The sequence below is a fragment of the Pleurodeles waltl genome, chromosome 3_1 (assembly GCF_031143425.1).
Source record: "Pleurodeles waltl isolate 20211129_DDA chromosome 3_1, aPleWal1.hap1.20221129, whole genome shotgun sequence".
Taxonomy (NCBI): Eukaryota; Metazoa; Chordata; class Amphibia; order Caudata; family Salamandridae; genus Pleurodeles; species Pleurodeles waltl.
Window position 1 is genome coordinate 1,339,236,994 of NC_090440.1, and position 19,954 is coordinate 1,339,256,947.

The 19,954-nt window shown below is 43.4% G+C and overlaps 1 long non-coding RNA gene across 2 annotated transcripts in view; it reads right to left on the reverse strand.

Moving 5' to 3' along the window:
• Window positions 1-10,465: 10,465 nt before the first annotated feature.
• LOC138285148 (uncharacterized) overlaps window positions 10,466-19,954 on the reverse strand; it is a 39,140-nt gene continuing 29,651 nt past the window's right edge. For both annotated transcript variants that reach the window (XR_011201527.1, XR_011201526.1), the window contains exon 2: window positions 10,466-12,791. This is a non-coding gene — a long non-coding RNA (uncharacterized lncRNA). The remainder of the gene's footprint in view (window positions 12,792-19,954) is intronic.

Sequence of the window (19,954 nt, forward strand, 5' to 3'; positions counted from 1 at the left end):
CACGAACGAGTGAAAGTGATGGCCGTGGTTAAAAGCCCACAATACTTGCAACATGTCAAAGCGCTTGCACGCTCGACCTAAAAAGCTCCAGACGCTGGGTCAAACATAGAAAAGGTGGAAAGCAGTGGCGTAACAAAATTTGAGGGGCACCCTCTCCGAACTCACTGAGGAGCTCTCAGATCAAGGCACTGTGCCAAAAGGGCCCCCTGGAGGTCGGTGGACCACGTGGAAAGCAACAAATAGGAGCAAGGCAACTGAGAGTGACATGAAAGGCATCCAATCCTGAGCAAGGATTGACTCTAGCATAGCGTTGGGGGAAGGGGAGCATGGTGGGGAAATGGGTTTGGGGTGTTACAAGCCCCTAATACATATTATTTTCTGATAAATAGTAAATTGTTGGGTACATGTGCTTTCAGCCGGGTATGGCGAGATGTCTGTTGGACTTCACTAGGAATTTTTGCATACACACAGACAAAAATGCACACTCTCTCCCCCTCTCGGTTTTAAATTTCCTCAAAAATATTGGTTATTTTACAAAATAGTGTGTTTTCTTTGTTAGTACTCCTACCTATCTGCATTCCTCTCCCGTTCCACTGCCCCACAGGCCCCTCTCATGCGCCCTGCTTCTCGTATAATTGTAAATTATATGCCAGCCTGATTGTCGGAGAATAGCGATTCTCCAATTAACATGGAAAAAGGATCTTGAGTTCAAAGACAAAGGACGCTAATATCATGCAATAACCTTTATCACTGCACCAACATGCAGCCCCTTGAAGAACAATAATACATCATAAAGCTTTAGAATGGCCAGACAATATATGCAAGCATGGCACACAGTCATCATCCTCTTTAAGCTGCGATGAAACAGGATAGCATCTTCATCTTGTGCAAAACTCAATGATCAGTTGTCGCAAATAGAAAATTCAAAATGAATCCACAAGCACTTGATGCTGTAACACTAACCATTATAAACCTGTTAAACAAATAATATCTTGCTTATTTTTTTAATATTATATATTTTCTTTTTATTCTTCTCTTCTCATAGAATGGGATAATATTAGTCTCCATTGTCCTTCATGAAATCAATATTCTCTTTGTATGTTCATTGGATAAATCGCCATTTCATTACAAGACAGGGGGCTACCATTATGCATGTTTAAAGCCACCCAGGGCCACACAACTCACATGCTCCACAGGTTTTAAATAAAATTTTGCAAAAGTATTCACAGTAGACAAATGCCCATATTGCTCTGAGCCTTGGTAAAGGTTGAGACATACTTTCCTAGATATTTGACAAATATCTCCCCAAAGAGAAGCCCCGTTGAGTCCCCCATGTCCTCTTTAGTAAACAAATCGACTAACTTGGGGTTCTTATTAAGACAGCTTTCCTCCCCTCAGTAAGCAGGCCACATTTGCGTTCCCCAACATACAAATGACACCCTGTGCCCAGCCTCTCAAAAGGTCCACATTAACCCTGGTAATTCCTGCTTCTGGCCTCCTCTGCCATATCAAGTCTGTGAGTCAAAGGTACCAGCATATCTAGGACTTTGTCTTGACACTGCTTCAGGCACTTCTCAATCCCCTTCCTGGGGGGTCCTTACTAAATTTGAACAAAAAAGATTATAAGTTCAGGGTCTAAGTTGGGAGTAGTACATGTCTTATCTCCAGTGGATGGCCTGGGGCACTCAGCCCTTATCTGCAGGTATCTTTATCCAAAGATTTTCTGTACCATAGTTTCAAAAATGGTCCATTGGCCACTGTTCCACACTCTGCAGGTGTTTTATCCTATTAGGATTGAACATATCCCACCCGAAGGGGTCCTTCACCTTAGAGGTAGATGTCTGATCAAAATCATCAACCAGGCTCTCAAAGAGATCTGAGCTCTCCTGACTTCTGAAGGTCTAAGACGTATCCATCCCACTATAAATAGTCCTATTCCATTGTTTTGTCCTCAAACAAGGAATTCTGTCCATCCCATGACTCCTTTGTGCCATAAAAGTCACTCTTTCTCAGCACGTTGCTATGAGCAACTATTAATGAGAATATAATTATTATTCTTTAGTTTTTTATGTTAGCACGTGTTGGAATGTTATGTGGTCATTTAGTTCTGGTTCTGGGTCTCTCGTGTGTGTGCATTTGAAGCTTGGCAGTTGAGGCTGGAGAGCTTTGAGCAGCATTGGGTGGACACCAGTGCGCGTTCACATTAATTAAAGAATACACACATCATCTTCCTGGAGTGGTGTGTGATCCTTGCCTGAGGTCACCATATATTTTTGGCAATACGATTGGTCTGAATCAGCACACAATGGGAGCTGGGAAGGGACTCTATTGGTCCCAATTGGGGGGGGGGGGGTTGAATGAAGGGAAGAGGTACATTCTGGTGATAGTGGACTATCCCTCTAAATAGGTCTCTTACAATTTTTTGAGGGAGCCCAATACAGAAAGTGCGATCACGTTCCTCAAGGAATTGTTTCATAGTAAGGGTATTCCAAAGTTTTTAGTCACGAACAACAGGATGCACTTTGGGTTTCATTGGAAGGTTGATTGTATGAAAAATGTAGGAATCAAATACTTCCACTGCTGCTCTGTACAGCGGTGAAATGACATGCTTAAGAAAGTGAAAGATATATAATTTTTGGTGGGAGACTGTCAAGGTTTGGAGACCAGATGGAACAAAGAAAAGTAACTTCAAATGTTTCCCCAACACAAGAGTTGTTCAAGTATCCAAACATGTTGTGAGTTTTGAGTAGAAAATGGTGGAACAAAAAAGGATGTAGCCAAAGTGAACAAAGAGGGATGAAGTTATAGTTTTGAGTTTAACATGAATAGCTAAACCACAAATGAGTGGGTATATCATCCTTTGTATATGCAGATTGTTCTGGAGCTAAATCAGGGGTTGGTTTGCCTAGTTCAGCCTTGGAAAAATTTAACAGGATGCAGACGAGTCAAGAGGTTGTTAAAAGATCTCAAACACAAGGTACTAATACACAGTCTGAGTCAGATTCTAAGTTCTTCTGATGATGTATCACCTATTTGTGAACTGAACAATCAAGTCTCGAGATGTGGGAGAAAGGTTGAAAAACCCAAGTATTAAAAGTATTATGTTATGTAGATATTTTTGATTTGTTTTTTTAAGCGGTGGCTGGGTGGGAGAGAATTTGTTAATTACGTTAGGTTTACCTGTGAAATGTGTTAAGGGGAACATTCTGGTTGTGTATATGGGGGATGGGGTTTGGGGAATATTCTTATTCTTTAGTGTCTTTATGTTGGCACGTGTTGGAATGTCATGTGGTAATTTAGATCTGGTGCCGAGTCTCTTGTGCACTCGAGGCCGGACAGTTGAGGCTGGAGAGCTTGGAGCGGCAGCGAGTGGACACCGGTGCTGGTTCACATTAGAGAAGAATAAACTTCTGCAACTTCTTCCTGGAGTCCTGTGTGATCCTAGCTTAAGGTCACAACAACAACCTTTCCCAGCACCCCATCAAGGTGGCCTCGTCTTCTTGTGCTGAGAGCACCTTTATCTATCGTAGCACGCAGGCTACCAGTGCCATAGGCATTGTTTTGGCCTTCTGAAGATGCTTAGTCTTTTGGTGACCCTCGCCCCCCTTACGAGCAATAGAGGCAGAAGGGGAGTCCCTCTCAGACACCTTCCTCCGAAGGAGTGTCGTCCTTCCTGTATTCAAGTGTGAGGTCCAGCGCCTCTCTCACCGAGGACCTAAGTTCCTCCTTCAGAACAGAGAACCGCACTAAATCGACTGCAGGATGACACCTAGAAGTTTCCATCATAAACCCAAATAACAAAACTAGGCTGTCAACAATAAATACGTGTAAAATATACCCTTTAGGGTTAGAGTGACATAAGTTGTTAGACAAAGTCTCTATTAATTCAGTTTTGCTGAAAAAAACCCTGATCAGGGCAGTTGGTGGAACTCAGGCACTTCTGTAAGCTCCAGTTTAAGAAACGAGCACTTTAGAGGCTCTAATAATATAATTTTGCGGGGGGGGGGGTAAAAGAAACTACTGCAGATCACCAGTAGTTACAAAGTATTTCACAAACGGGTGGTTGCCTGGTCGCGTGCTGATGCAGCACTGCCAGGCAATGTTCCCAAATTTCAGTGGAGGATGCCTAATCCTCTTTCATGTTCCAATGCACATGAGATCGCGGAGCTGAAGCTTCCGCAATCGCCCACTTCCCCTAAAGCAGGGGCAGTGGCGGTTGGTGAAGTTTGAGAGTGGTGGGGCTGGGCTTGGCCCGGGGTGGGGGAGGAAGAGGTTCAGATTTTGGGGGGTCGGGAGCATGGCAATTTTTGGGATGCTAGTCACCATTTCCTGTGCAAATCGTATTTAACATAAATGAGATAAAATGGTGCTGCGTGTTGGCCCATGCTTACACTATATTATAGACACTCATGCAAAATGCACTGAATAAAATGAGCAAATTTGTCATGTATTCACACTTTACTGTATAGGCAATGTACACAAACTAGGCACCTAATGCATATGCACAGTATGCCACACAGACTGTACAAACCATATACATTATACAGGCACGTTATCAAAATACTGTGCATTGATAATATGCACACATTATATCGTACCCATGCTAAACTCACCTGCAGATATACAGTATATAGCTTGTTTTTGTGTATGTGGACTAAATAAAACAATATTATGAGCACTAATAGCATTGCCACAACACATACACTAAAAAATCCTCTACAAGCTAATACTGCACGCAATAGTGGACAGTTAAAGCATGCATGTCAACTATTGAGCATTTAGAAAATGCAGCAAGCAGACCTTTTTATTTTAACACACACATACAACTTATGTCCACAAACTAGTGTGCGGCTCTGCCCACACACAAAGCGCACATCCATCCAAGAAGGCGGTGGCAGGATACTGACGTACCCCCGGAGAAAACAAAAGTAAACTATTTTTAAAGTCAAAGAACATCAACTACACAAATCGAAGCATTTATAGAAGCCTCACGAATATCCAATCATTCCCACCACGAAGAAAAAAATGCACGTTTTCTTTTCAATCGGATATTACTGCAACATCGCAATCGGAGAGATTGAAAACAAAATAGGACAAATACTATTTCACAAATGCAAAATAAAATCCCAAACTTGGCTCCGCCCATTTGCATGCTATCCAATGCACACTGATCGGACTCTGAAGAGCACAGCTTTCAAGCCCAGGCTTTAAGGGTATTAACACGTACTGGCTGCAAGCTACACGAAAATAGATAAGTGACATTAACACCTGACCACTTAAAATAATGGCTATTGAAATATATATTAAACACTTTACTAGAAAATTGATGAAAATTCCTGCCTGTGTGACATAGCTATGAGTTCTCAAGAAAGCCACTACAACTACAGCAAGGGGCCTGAATTCCAGCAGAGAGGCCCTGTATTGAAGGGGCATGGAGTGTTGACCACAACATTCTGGTGGGTAGTATGTGAAAAGCTGGAGTCAGTGGTTAGCAGCTGGCACAGGCAGGCAGTGAAAAGCTGAAACTGGCGGCTATTATAAGGAACTCATACAAATATTAAGAACTTTATGCCACCCCTGCTCTAAGGCTATTCCACATTTTCAGCTAGACTGTAAAGCCAGAAGGGATTGTGGTGCGTATGTTTACAGTGATATAACACTTCTATGTGGAAAATGTTTCAAATATATGTGCCGTCTCTAGCATCCCATTTTAACTCCACGCCGATTAGCGAGTGCTACAGTGCAATTAATTATTCTGCCTTGTCCCAATTATTTATCCAAGTGATTGTACTTATTTATTTATGTCATTGGTCTCAGGCTCAGTGACCTTAGAGTTCAACATAGGAACTCGTTGAGTGTCTATGAAACCCCACATAAATAGTTCAATAAAAATAGCCACTGTCTTCCAAAATTCCTGAAACAGCACAAACGAGGTAATTATTTTCCAAGCAAGGAAAAGGGCATTCATTTTAACAGGCCCTTCAATAAATGCAAGTATCCAAATGGGCTAACTAAGTTAGTGGATGAGAAAAAGCATGTGTACTGACTGAGGCAGGACAACTCCAAATGGCATGTCAATGATCTGCCCAAAGAGTGTTTCAAAGTTGGTGACGGAGATGAGGACCATGAAGCAGTGGCTGAGAGGAGTTTTGAATAGTGCTGTAGAAGAGATTCCGCAGGGCACAGAGTCTAAGGTCTGTGCTGCTATGAATATCCACTCAAACTGATGACAGCAAGGAACTATGGGGTATGGCATTAGTTTTGGTGCTGCCACAGATTTACAAATACTTGTAAATCGGGAGCAGCGTCAAAAGCAATGGGTGTTGCGGGGGAACGCACACAGCAACACCCATTGCACACCCTCTAGACAAAACTCCCATCTCTCTCCCTGGTAGGAACATTAATCACAAGAGATATCTTGACATTTTAATTGCTTCCTGAAAGCTGAACGCAGAAGGAACTTTTCAGCAGGTGCTTTAAATTCGCAAGTTTTGGAAGTTATTGCTAAACACAGTATCCCCCTGAGGTCAGCGCCCCCCAATCCAGGTCAGCACCCAGTGCAGCCACACCGCCCTAATGCCGGCCCTGTGAATACCCTACCCCGGGGAACCTAATTAAAAGCCTATGAGTAAAATACATTCAGATATACCATTTTCTAGTCATGTTTGGTATTTAAATTAATTCAGGAAACCTTACCTGTTTTTCCATAGGGTCAGAAAGGGGATGGTTGTACGGTCAAAGCTGTCAGAAGAATTTGGAACTTTTGCCATAAGAATTTGGATGTGACAGTTATATTGTAGGGAACCCTGAAATGTCTTCTATTTCAATTGTAGTCCATAGTTGACATTGGATTACACATCGAGCCTCTACCCCTGAACATTTCAGTCTGATGTGTATTTTGAAATCAGCAGCGGTGGCTTGTACTCTTTGAAAGTGGTGGGACGAGTGAAGTGCCCCACCACTTCGCAAGAGAAACAAAATAAAACACCCCATCCATCCAAAACTCCAAAGTAAACCACCCCTTTCTCCAAAAGCCCAAATAACACTAACTATAAAAAAAACACAACAATACACTTACAGTGCTGCACACTTACATACATTACACACATGCATTACACACATGCACTACAGATTTTTTAAAAGGCACATACCCATGGGCTGCGCCTCCTCCTCCATATTCTTCTGCTCTCCAACAGAGAAAGAGCTCCCCTAATCAACCCAGATGCTGCTCTCATGCTATTAACCTGCATGAGAGAAGCGCCTGGATTGGATGGAGCATCCTGGCTGGATGCCTGGTCTCCATTCAGCTGTCTCAAGACAGCTGAGTGGAGAGCTTTAAAGTGCGCATGTCGCTTTGGCCGGTGCATAGCAGCCGGCCAAAGTGACATGCACACTTTGGAGCATCCAGTCCAGGCACTGCTCCAGTCCTCTGCTGCCCGAAGCAGAGGGAGTCCTGTGCTGCTGGCAACAGAGGACACGCCCAGCATGACTCTGGGCAGGTGCACTGTGCAGAAAAAATAAAATGGCAATTACATCTTTTCATTGCCATTCTATTTTTTCCTGCGCTGCTCGCAGAGGGCCAGGGGATGACGTTCCCCTGCCCTTCGAGAAGAAACCACCGCTGGATATTAGTGATTTCAGAGCCCCACTTATCCCCAGTTTTTAATTCTGGTCCAGCCTATCAAGGGATCATTGTTACTGAAGCATGCACGCCACGCAACAAGAGAGTGGACCATCCGCATAGGCGTGGTTAGACCTCACCATGCAAAGAAAACATCTTCCAGGCAGCCCTATGTAAGTACCTCTAATGTTTCACTGGATGGCAGAGTGTTTTCAATTTGGCACCAACCAATTATTTCCACATTATTGTGGGCTGCTTAACACTGATCAGCGGATGGGGGCTAGTGAAGAATCAGCCTTCCTTTGCAATATTACGTGATTACTTTAGTGGGTGAGTCCTTCTCCACCCCCACTCCCCCTACATGTTATCCTATAGCGTATTATGTGCGCTACAGTGGTTAGTATGGTTTTAAATCACACATATCATGTTAATTGCACTGTCTGTTTTTTACACCAACACTAAGATGGTGTCTGGAGAGAATCTGTCTCCCTGGCCACACAACATGTTTGCACTAATGGATGAATCCATCACTGCCCCTAAACATGTTCATGGGCAGTTTCAACATATACCTTGTTTGGCATGTTTTTCGGTCACAACTGTGCGCACGCTTGGCACCTTCCCCTGCAGGAGTTTTAATTGGTTTGCATGCCCTTTGGGGACTTCTGGACCAGCGTTCACTATATCTGCTCTGTGGCTGGTTCAAGGGAAAAGCCAGAAAATGGAAACACCACACACTCCGAACAAAAGCTCTTACTATATGGCACCAAAGGAACAAAGAAAGTCATCACAACCCTTCCCAAAAGAGCGCTCCTGTTTTAATTGTATCCATTCACCCTTTCCTCCTTCCATTCGCCTGCTGATATCCACCATTTCATCCGCCTACCCTTTCACCCTCTTTCATTTATTCATCATCCAATATTGAACTTAATCATCCATCCGCCCTTTTACCCATCCAGCCTCTTTCACTCATCCATCCATTCTTTTACTCATCCATCTTACATCCATCCTTTCACTTTTACCCAACTGTTTTACTCACCCATCTATCCACCCTTTCACTCATACATCCATCCACCCTTTCACTCACACATCCATCCATCAGCCATCCAATCATTCACTCACTCATACACCCATTCACCCTTTCACGTTATTTATGACCCCAGCTGACATTTTTGTTGCCTCATATGGTGACATGGAGGGAATCTTCAAGTCAGGCGAGTCGGGACTCAGGGATGCAGACTAATTCAAATAAACACACGCACATGCAATGCGCAACACCTTGGTCTTTGCTTCACTGTCCCCATGAGTCTGCTTGCTGGCAGCAAATCTAAGGCATGCCGGAGCTCAAAAGGCATCCAGCATGAACTGCAGCGTGGGAAGCAGCACCAAGAGTCTGCGCAGTGTGTCTTCAAAAGTCCTGCGCACACTCGATTTCGTGGCTTCCTGCTTGTAGTCTCTACCTCATCCTTTAGCAACTCGTCACAGGGTCTGGTACCACCCCCACCCTGTGACGAGCTGGAAAAGGGTGTGGTGACAATGGTCTCCTCTCACTGATTGACGTGGAGGCCGAGAGCTGCAGGGCTTGAATCTGAAACGCCCAGGGCTAACTCTGCCTCCACGTCATCAGGGGGTGGAGACTGAACCTTGATGCAGTGTCTTTGCCGAGTTGATTACCTCACAGGCCTCAGGGCTGTGAGATTGTCATTTCAGCAAAATTCTCTGGACTTTGTGCCTGCCCAGGAAAGCGTCACTCCACTGTCATCACTGCAACGAGTACGGTCAGGTCAGTTCGTAGTGTAGAGCAGCCTCAAAGATAATTCAACATGTAAATACACTGTGTTCACAAGTTGTTTTAACGAAGCAGTTTCAGCTTTGCTGCGATGCATTATTTTTCACTGAGAATGTAAAGGGGGTCGGAGCCCCGACGCCCTTGAAGAGAAACCGCCACTGAGCAGGGGGAAGCAAAGGGGTGCTTACTTCGAGCGGGAGCACCTCGGAGGGACGGTGATTGCTTACGTTTAAACTGGATACTCCACATAAAAGCAAGAAACAGTTTGGCTATCAGTGAAGAAGCTGATCAAAGGCCATGAAGCCGGGTGTTATAGACTGGGTCCCTGAGCCACAAGAGGTACTAAACAAAACATATTAAACAGCCAAATTAAAAAGATAACATTTATATTCAGCTCTCTACTAATTACCAAGCCTAACCATAAATTGGAAGGGCAGCCCCGCGCTATCTTAAAAACCAGCTCTGAACTTAATAAAAATGAATTAGCAAAAGTACTTATCTGTTATGGAGCTGCCAATGAGAGAGAATGATGACTGCATGCCCTGGATATTCTAAAGCTTTATGATGTATTATTCTTTTAAGGGCTGCATGTTGGGGAAGCAATAAAAGGTTATTGCATAATGGTAGCCTCCTGTCTTGTAATGAAATCTGAAGCTCGCCCCTCTCCCCCCTCCCCACCCCCCAACCAATCTGACCAAGCTACAACCCTAGGTATGCAGTGTTTATCCCAGGCAGACAGCTAAATCGGTCTGTAGAGATACCACAAAAATGTCAATATTTACATTTGAATACTGATACCCAGGGGTTGTTCATTTCCTCTGTCTCTTTACATCAAATTTGTTAACTACGTTTGCCTTTGGGACAATCCTTTCTTTTTCATATGATTTCATTTTCTGGTCCTGACTTGGTGATTGGGTTGCTTCATTTCTGTTGATATATTTCTATACATAGCAGCTTCAGGGCCATAGAGAACTTTTAAAACCCAGGAAATCATCATCCTCCACGCGGACAAAACATGTTTTCACTTTATAAGCAAACACCACACATATTGCCTTAAGAAGATTTTGCATCAAATAGATTTTATTGTCTTATAAAACTTGAAAACTCGTGAAAATCATAGGTTCTTAGTATTTCATTGACATCTTTTTTTTCTAGTCATATCCCTTGTTCACATACAAAAACGTGTCTGCTTTGTAGAAAGTCACCACATTTAAATATTGATAGATGCGTATGTGTTCTTAACTACACATGTAAACACTTCTAAAAGTGTAAGATGACTGATTGGCAGTAAGGGAAAAAGGGTAGAGACACTGATTATTTGTGTTTGTTCCCTTGTCTGTTAATAAAAATGTGCACTGTTGGTACTTTCAACAGGACTGATGTGCCACCATGCAGTGCCAGGTTTGCAAGACTCACGAAGTACAGCTTGGGTTAAAGAAACAGATTCTACTATGGGGCAGAGGGGTTGATGGTGTCATTTTCTAGTCAGGCAACACAGTCTCAAGCAAAGTCCTTTGAAGACGAATATCATTATGCTATTTATGACCTGTTTTGATTGCGTAGGATATCTGGGTAAACAGGTTACATTGGGTGAGGAGCTCAAAATGAGGAGTTTCTTTACCAAGATAGCAGCTACGATTCGGGTCATGCTGGCCACACACCTTGGTGAGTGTTTGAATCCTAAGATAACGAGATGTATTTACCTACTCTAAGTATACTAGCGAACACATTGTCCAAGACTTTTCACATCTTGGTCCGATGATGCCACTAACATTTCTACTTTAAACACACTGAATAAAACTGTTAGACAATCTTCTGATTGCCAAAAAGGCCAATCTGAGAGTATGGGCATGTATGAGAATCTTGGTTTCATTAACAAAAAAAATAACAATCCTTGTTGTAGTCTGATGAGTGCATGTGGGAATTATTTGTCTCATTGTGTAGTGTGCTATCCAAGAATCTGCGATTGCCTTCATATGAAGAGGTGAACTGTTTCACTTTATATAGATTCACATCTAGGATTCTTTGTTTTAATGCAATATAAACCTATCTGAAAATCTTGAACTGTCTTACCCGAGCGAAGTCATTTCAATGTTCACAAATGCCACTAGTTGAGGAGGCCATCTGAGAATATGGAGTTCTCAGAAACTGATGTAATTTCTGACATGCCTACTGTTCTGGTCCCCAATGTGGTCATTTCAAAGATACCTATTGTGTCAACTCTTATTGCACTCATATCTCAATGTCACACCGTATCATTGCTCTACATTAATCAGGCTAGAAAGCATAATGAGCACACACCACCAGAGTGTGAGAAACGATAATGTCAAACAATAGGAAATCCAAAAAAAAAGAGCAAAGTTAAAAACAAAAACAACGTTAAAAAAAAAACCAGTATTCAAATACCCTGCAATACATACATTTTCATCTACAAGCATCCCAGAAACATCGTATAACATCTTATTCTCTGTAAGGTAAACTTCTCTATATAAATGCAAATTTTTCTTATAAAGTGCAGCATTATATTTACATTTTAAAAATATAAACCTTGGGAAAGACTGTACGATTCAAATTAACAGGCATTTGTAAGGTTATTGGAGAATCAAAATAATCAAAATTACAATAGCAGATGAAAAAACTTTTTTTTTTTTTCATAGCAGCACTTGAAGGATCTGCTTAGTAGTTGTTATCGGATTACTTCAAGACATGTACACTCTGGATATCGTTTTCCATTTCATACATGCTTGATTTCTTGAATTTCTTCCATTATTATTCCAGCTTTATTTCCAAAGACTAGCATTTTCTAACCTTAAGCCTAAACACCTAAGTTTTGATTTTTCCCTGACAACTTAACCAAATATTATATTTATCAAAGTGATCGACTGACATGGAAATTTAAAAACTATTTCTCAGTACATTTGAGATGGACTGATATTGCTGATTCGCGTCCCAAAGAAATGTATAGCATTTTTGTATGCGACTAAAATTATAACATAATATCCACAGTCTCTTAAATAGTTTTGTCAGAAGAGTTATCAACATCCAGAAACATGTTTGGTGGTTTAAAAATACTATGTAACTGGTATAACAGAAGGCAGGGAGACCTCTGCATTCATGATTTAGGAGCAATGTCATGAAATCCTCTTTAGTTTCTAAGATGTGGGTGATGGCCAGAATGATCTGTTCGTTTCTGTGTCATACACAGCTGGTCAAAACCTCCAAAGCTGGGGGCATCAGTGCCCATGTAACAGTCTAATGTCTTAAATTTCCAGGCTAGGCGAGGGGTGGTAAGGACGGCATACAGTTATTCATAATGACCAACTATGAGCCCTCTTGCCATTATTAGACCACGGTCCGGAGGTCACTTCTCACTGAAGACCATATCTGCAAAGTCAACAAGAAAAGGGTTAGTTGTTGCAGCTAATAATGGAAGCAGGTGAAGCAATGGCAGATTAGCAACCCAACAAGACACTCTTCAGTCTGCAACTTCAGAAGTTCTGACCTAATCTCAATCATAGCTCAGACCCCAAGTGTGCAATATGCATTAGGTGCAAAGAACCACAGCAAGCCTGGTCCTTCGAGGACTGTACATTTATAAAACGAGGTTGTAAGTCAACAAGCTGTTTGAACTTGACAGATTTGTCTTTTTTCACTTCTCAGGAACACTTATGAAATAAATGTGAGAAAAGTTTGACTATAAATTAACTGTGCTGAAACAATACACTTTGAAGAACACTAACAACAGACTTACAAAAAAAACAAATACTGGAAACTTCCAATCAAGATTGCAGCTGACAAGGAGTGGGGCCATGGAGCTCTGTCCCACCCACTGAGTGTGGCACCAACTGGACCTTCACACTGACACCTCAGGATACTCACTTACCTCACCAGAAGTTAATAGGATTTCTAGCGGAGCCGATGAGAAAGTACTTTTGTCAGTGCCAAGCCACTTAGCATAGCGAAGACAGTAGCAACACGTCTTTACTGAGCGGCCATAGAACTGAGGCCACAACGGATCTCCCACAACTGAGCACAATACTGCATATCATGGTAGGGAGCTGTTACAACTGTCAGGCACTGACATTTTCAGACTCCCCACTGGAGAGAGCCACGTTTCCTCAGGTAAGGAACGAAACCAGGTCGTAAAGCTGTGGGAACAAACAGACAGCAAACCTGCACAACTAGCTACAGTGTGCTTAGTCCCTGATCAGGATGTGAAGATGCAGATTCATTGCACTACAAGCAGCTCAGCCGTGGAGCCAGTGTCTACTACGGTAGAGAGGGCTGGTGTGGCAAGAAGTCTAGAGCACTTCCCGAACAGACACAGGGGAACACTGAGCGCTGCACCAGGCAATAGATCAAGCAGGGGAGGGTTAGTAACAAAGGACAGGCCACCATCTTGTTCACAGTAACACCCTTTGATACTGCCTGACAAGATTACGAAGATGGCTACAGACAAAGCTAAGAGGCAGGAGACTCACCATCATAGATTCCTGCAAGCTCCAGTGACGAGGTTGGCACACTGAGGATACCAAGATAAAACATAAAAAGCTTCCACAACACCCACCACTGCATAAGCATCTGAGCTGGCTCCAAAAAGCTAACTATTTGAAAACGGATTAATCGCTTGACTGAGAGTCAGAGGCTACCACCAGAAGAGAGGGGGGACCTTCAAGGCCTTTTAAACAGGGGAAGGCTACTGTCCCTGGTTTAAAAGGCTCTGCTCGTCTACTTAACTGGGACCATGTGTGGGGGACGTGAGTAGTTGGTGCACAAGACATTCGTACTGACGAGGCAGGATTAGTGTGGAGTTTGTGCCTAATAGGCTAAGTGCAGCTCAAATGGAGGTCAATTGGGTGATACTGACGGGTCCTTTGTTAAACCTGGGAGGAGGATCTAGAAAACCCCCCATCCCTTCTTCCTTCCTATGCCAGAATGCTAGCTCCACCTATTCTTGCCTACAGGTGTTCGACAATGGATGTGGCAGGTCTGTGTCCAATAATCAGAAGCATGAGACCTGCCGGAAAATATCCCTCGGGGTTTACAGTGTGCATGCAATGCCCAATTAGGAGGGACCCCAAATTTTGAACAGTAGATGACTTGATACCTTGTTTATAAATACCCAGAAGGTGCTGTGAATATGTTTCAGGAACTCTAACTTTAGAGAGGAATCACATACCAGTGTAGTTGGAAGGACAACTGAACTTCAGGGTTAGAATCTCCAATAAACAGCACCACTATTGTTGGTACCTGAAGTCCTGCATCCTGCTAGAAGTGCTTTCCTGCCTACCTTAAAGGAATAAGCCTGCTCGCTGTGGACGGGAGTGCAGGAGTTAATCATGCAGAAGTAAACTCTAGAAAAGGAGCCAGCAGCCCACATACCTGGAGGGAAGACTAGAACTGTAAACAGCTGTTATTACTGTGACCCGTGCAAAAGAAAGGATCTTTGCAAAAGCCCAGCTAGGTCCCATAAATGTCGAGGTAAGGATATGTCTATAGCAACAACTGAAGAAGTCCAACACAACTGACCATTCAAGAGGATAAGCTGGAATTGCCACATATTACATTGGGGCAGCAGAGAGAAGCAGTGACAGAAGGCAAGACCAAAGACTCCGAGATGCAGAAAATGAAACCACAAAATACTTGTGCAGATCACATCAGCGTATGCCTTCAAGTCGCAATAAAATACAGTAATTCGAAAGGACCCTTTTGGATCTTGGACGCCACAATTATGGAACAATCTGCCAAGTTACATTGTGAAATTAAGCACTATTCAATAGTTTCGAAACTATGCAAACGTTTTCACTCTGTTCACTTTTCTTTCTTCTGGTTTTGTGTGGAAATGGTGTTTCATCTTCACTCTCGGTCTCGTTTCCATTCTAGTGGTTGGGGGGTGGGAGGGGTTTAAGCAATTGTGCAATATATACATTTAAAAAAATGCTATCTAACTTACAAACTCTCATATCCGCGGCTCAAATTAACTCATAATAATACTAAAACTGTACTCATTATTTAGCGATACTAATCCATCACTAATTCTTGTTGGGTTCCAGAGTAGCGTTCTACTCATCGAATAGCGCTTCGACGCCTCGTCAGGGGTAGTAAGCGCTATATAAATACGATTACAATACAATACAATACAATATGATAGGGTACACTGCAATGGTGGTATAGAGACTCACTCTGATCATTAGTTAATAGAAATGTAAGGTGGGGAAGGTATGCCACCACTTGCAGACAAAGGGGTTTCAGTTTAGTGAAAATATGGCTTTGACTATGGCTGTGCGGCAATCCTCGATAGCCGTATACCACAAACTGATTTTGGAAAGTAAAAAAAGTTAATGGGTAACAAGACTGAATGCAAATACCACTCTTCTAGGACACTTAAATGGTGGTTACTATTTGGCCACACTGGCGTGTTTATCTGTTTTAATGACGTGTTAGTACAAGAAAGTTAGAAGAGAGAAAATTAAAAAAAATATTTCCCTTAATGTCAAGAGCCTAAACTCACCCAAAAAAACAGCACAGAATGTGGACCCATAGAAGAATAAAACAAACAAGTGATTTTTCTACAAGAGACGCATCTGGGTAAGAAAAACATTCAGCATGAGACTTAAGTCTTACCACTGCTTTTCTGCATTGGCGCTGGAAGTAAGTGTAGGTAAGTGCCCCTTTGTGTATGGTCATCCCCCTACTTTTTACCCCACAAGCTGATTTTTATTATTCTGATAGAGCACTGGAGTCTGCTGTCCAGAGCCAAGTGTCTGTGCTCTCTCCCAAAACTGTCATGTTCGACTTGGTAATCCCAAATTGGCAAATACTTTACCCCTTGTAAGTCCCTATTATGTGGTACCAGGGGTACCCAGGGCATAGGTGGCAAAGTGGTCCCCAGGGCTGCAGCATGATTTTATGCCCCCCCCCCCCCCCCGGGTGACCCAAACTACTAACAGCAGGGCCTGCCATTGCAGACTGCTGGAGCGGTGCAAACTGTTCAAACTCGACTGTGCCCTCACCATGTGTGGCACAGGCCAGTACACAGCCTATAATCTATGCCAGGCACCCCCTAAAGTGAGCCTCCTCAGCCCAGGGGGCAGGGTGCATTGCATGAAAGGTGTGGACATCTAAGTGCAAGCCTATATGTCCCTTTAGTGACGTTCCCCATTGGAAACCATTTTAAGTGTTAACAGGGTATAAGATAATGGACTACCAAAGAGGGCACCCTTGAGATTGGCAGCTCCATAATGGTCCCACTAAATTATATAATGTTTGGTATCAAACAACATGCCTTCTCACCCCCGACATAAATCTTGTGCCCTGGGTAACATGGCATGCACCCAGGTGGCAACCTTAGAGGTTGCCCACGTTTCCCTGTGCTCTGGCTAACCAGCCCACGCTTTCCTGTGCCTGCTGTTGTCAAGACAATATTCTGACCTCCTGCCAGGCAGTGTGAACACTTCCAGGACTCCGGAACAAAGGCTTAGGCAGGAAGGAGGTCATACCTCCCTCCTTCCAAGCAAGCTATTGAATATGCACATAAGGCAGTGAGGTACAAAGGCTACACCACCTCTGATATGCATAAGTGAAGACATCCAGTGGAGGAAACAGAACTTCCAGTGGAGCAAACAGTTCTCCCCCATTGCCCCACAAGACTTAAAAAGATTGGCGATGAAGACTACCACGCCAATAAATGGTAGCACCATTTCTATGCCAGCTACCGAAGGCTCAAAATATCAGCACCTATACAGAAATCAGTGTTTTGGCTCGATTGGGTGTTACATTGTGGGCAAACTACATAGGCCAACCAAAGGGTTTTTGAAAGACCTTGGCTATAACCAAATCTACCCCCTTATATTGGAGACACCTATAGGTCATTACGGACACTGTGTGTGGGCCCAACCCACGAAAAGCAGCCTACACCAAATAAATAAAGCCTGAAATTGAAGATGCAGAGGTACTAAAACGAGGACTTATCTTACCACAATGTGCAGGGTAATGGCCCTTAAATTGCTCCTGTTAAACGGGGATCTCTGAATCGACAGGAGTCCAAGGTGGTGACGACTCACCTTTGGGACTCTGGTGAGTAAGGGTTGAAGGACATGTCTTGCTACGACCCAGCTGCCTCACGGAAAGGACTGCAGGAGCCAAATGGCCTGGGGCCAGGTACCCCAAACAGATAGACAATCACAGGGTTGAATTTTTTTCAAAGGTGCTTCTGCACTGTCCAGATTGTTCTTTTTATAAGCACTGTTTGTTCACCAAACCTTCACCTGCTGTGACCATGCTGTGTAGGTTTTGTAACCATCCCAAATTTTGCACGATTTGCCATTCTTTGTTGTTGCGTGGAAAACCTTTTTGAGCGGCTCTTCTTCCTGCATACTTGGATGAATGAATACGCAGTATAAAAATAAAATAAAAGTTTGGTGACCTACATTGTACCACTGATGGCAGCCTAGTTGTAGAAATGCACCCCTTCAAACTACTGATACTTAGAAGAAATCGCTGTCCCCATACCCATAGCTGCTTACACGATGGTTGGTAACCTCGCCCAGTGCCTTTGTTGAGGCGGCTTGCACTAAAAATACGAATATTTCTCTATAAAAAAATGGCTTTGCAAATTGCTATGAAATCTCCGAGAACTCTGATTTTATGCCACGGGTCACCATGCCCAATGAAAGACGACAGAGCGAGGGCAGATGCGCTACAGTTGTCTGCATGCATACACACAAAGTGGTATGTTACATCAGAACGTCGAATGGGTTTTGAAACAAATTTCAGTTTTCCGACATTTACGTTGCCACGCTTTTTCATACATATGTTTTTTTCTAACATCAGTGCTGTCGTCCGCAGCCAGGCGCATCCACATCACGTGTACTAACGACTCAGCACGTCCACAGTGACCCCGAAGCCCCCGTTGTGTCCCTGAGGGAAACATCTGCAATCTTAGCTCCATTCTTGGACTGTCCTTTCATCTTGCTTTCTTAACGCGAACCCCAGAGGAACCTTACAATAATTAACCTTAAGTCTATTTATTTTACAAGATAGATTCAAGGGGCATCAGCTCAAAGCGAGACCAGAAATCTGCGTCTTTACGCGCCGAGGAATACTGCAAGCGGTGATCCCAACAGAGAATCCGACACAGGAAACAGATGAGAAGGACGACTTTATGAAGCGTGTTTGTTGTACTAATATCAGTGCTTGCTCGTATTGCACCACTGTAAGTCATTACCTTCTTAATTAGTCCATCATGGGACTTCAGGGGGCTTGACGTCCATGCGAGGACTACTAGAGACTCTGGAGGGATTAAGTGAACGTTTGGCTGAGGAGAACGTGGGAGAGCTATGATAAATAATGAGCTGGGAACATCAGTGGCGTAACGAAACTTGAGGAGCCCCCTCCCCAAATCAAAGTACCTGTAGGAGGCCCACCCCCACCCGACCCAGTCATGGGCCTGCCGCCCCTGCACAGTATACTGTGCTGAGGGGGCTCCCTGGAGCTCGTACGCCCCCCCCCCCCCCCCCCGCCCCCCAACACAACCGCCCCCTCTCGCCTTTGTAACGACACTGGCGGGCATGGACGGCACTTAGGGGTCACAGCTGCTACCCCTGGAACTGTCTGTGCGACCCCTGGCCTCAGAGGCGGCAACATTAGTGCCAATTACACATGGGCAGTTTCACATGACTTATTTTCTGTCGTTTTTGTATATAAAAATAGTAAACTGTTTTATTATTCACTATTAATGTAATAACAAAAAAAATTAAGCACATCCAGCCGAAACGGAACCTTTGCGGGCACCTGCGTGTAAAAATGGTTTAAAAAACGTATGTTATGTGCATGCTTGCAGTTGAGTGTTTTTAAGTGAGAGAGCACGAGTGTGTGTGAGCAAGCGCGTCTCTATGGAAGCATGTGAGAGTCAGTGAGAGGTAATGAATGAGTGAGCTGTGTAGGATTGAGGCCTAGATTTACCATTCTTTCAGCCAAGGCAGTATTGCAACAAAGTTACTGTGCATCAAAGGGAGACAGAAAAATGTGCCATATCTACTAAAATATTATGCGTTTTTACTCCCCATGAACTGGTGCACTTTGGCAGCCTCGCACCAAAGCACAAACCCTTGCCGTAGCAAAATGGTGCAGTGCGTTCTCTGAAGGATAGATTTAGTACTGAAAGTGAGCCATTCTAGTAAAAAAAAAAAAAAAAAAGTTGCTTTAAGGCTTTTATCACTTTGTATGTGTGCTTTACAATGCAGCACACATGAAAGTTGAAAAAACAAGGCAAAATGAAAACATTTATCCTCGTTACTCCTGCCTACAGGAGACAAGAATTTAACACATCAATTTCTGTTTACCAATGTTTGTACATATAGATTGGCACCACAGTTCATGAGTGGTTGCATGGGAATGGCCCAGCACCGACATCGGTAGATAATCCTACCGCAACACTGCACCTTCAAAAAGTAATAGTAAGTGTGAGAGTGAGGTTAAGAGCGAATGCAAGTGAGTGAGACTGAATAAGAGTGAGTGTAAGGGGGTGTTTAAAAAAGAGGGATAAT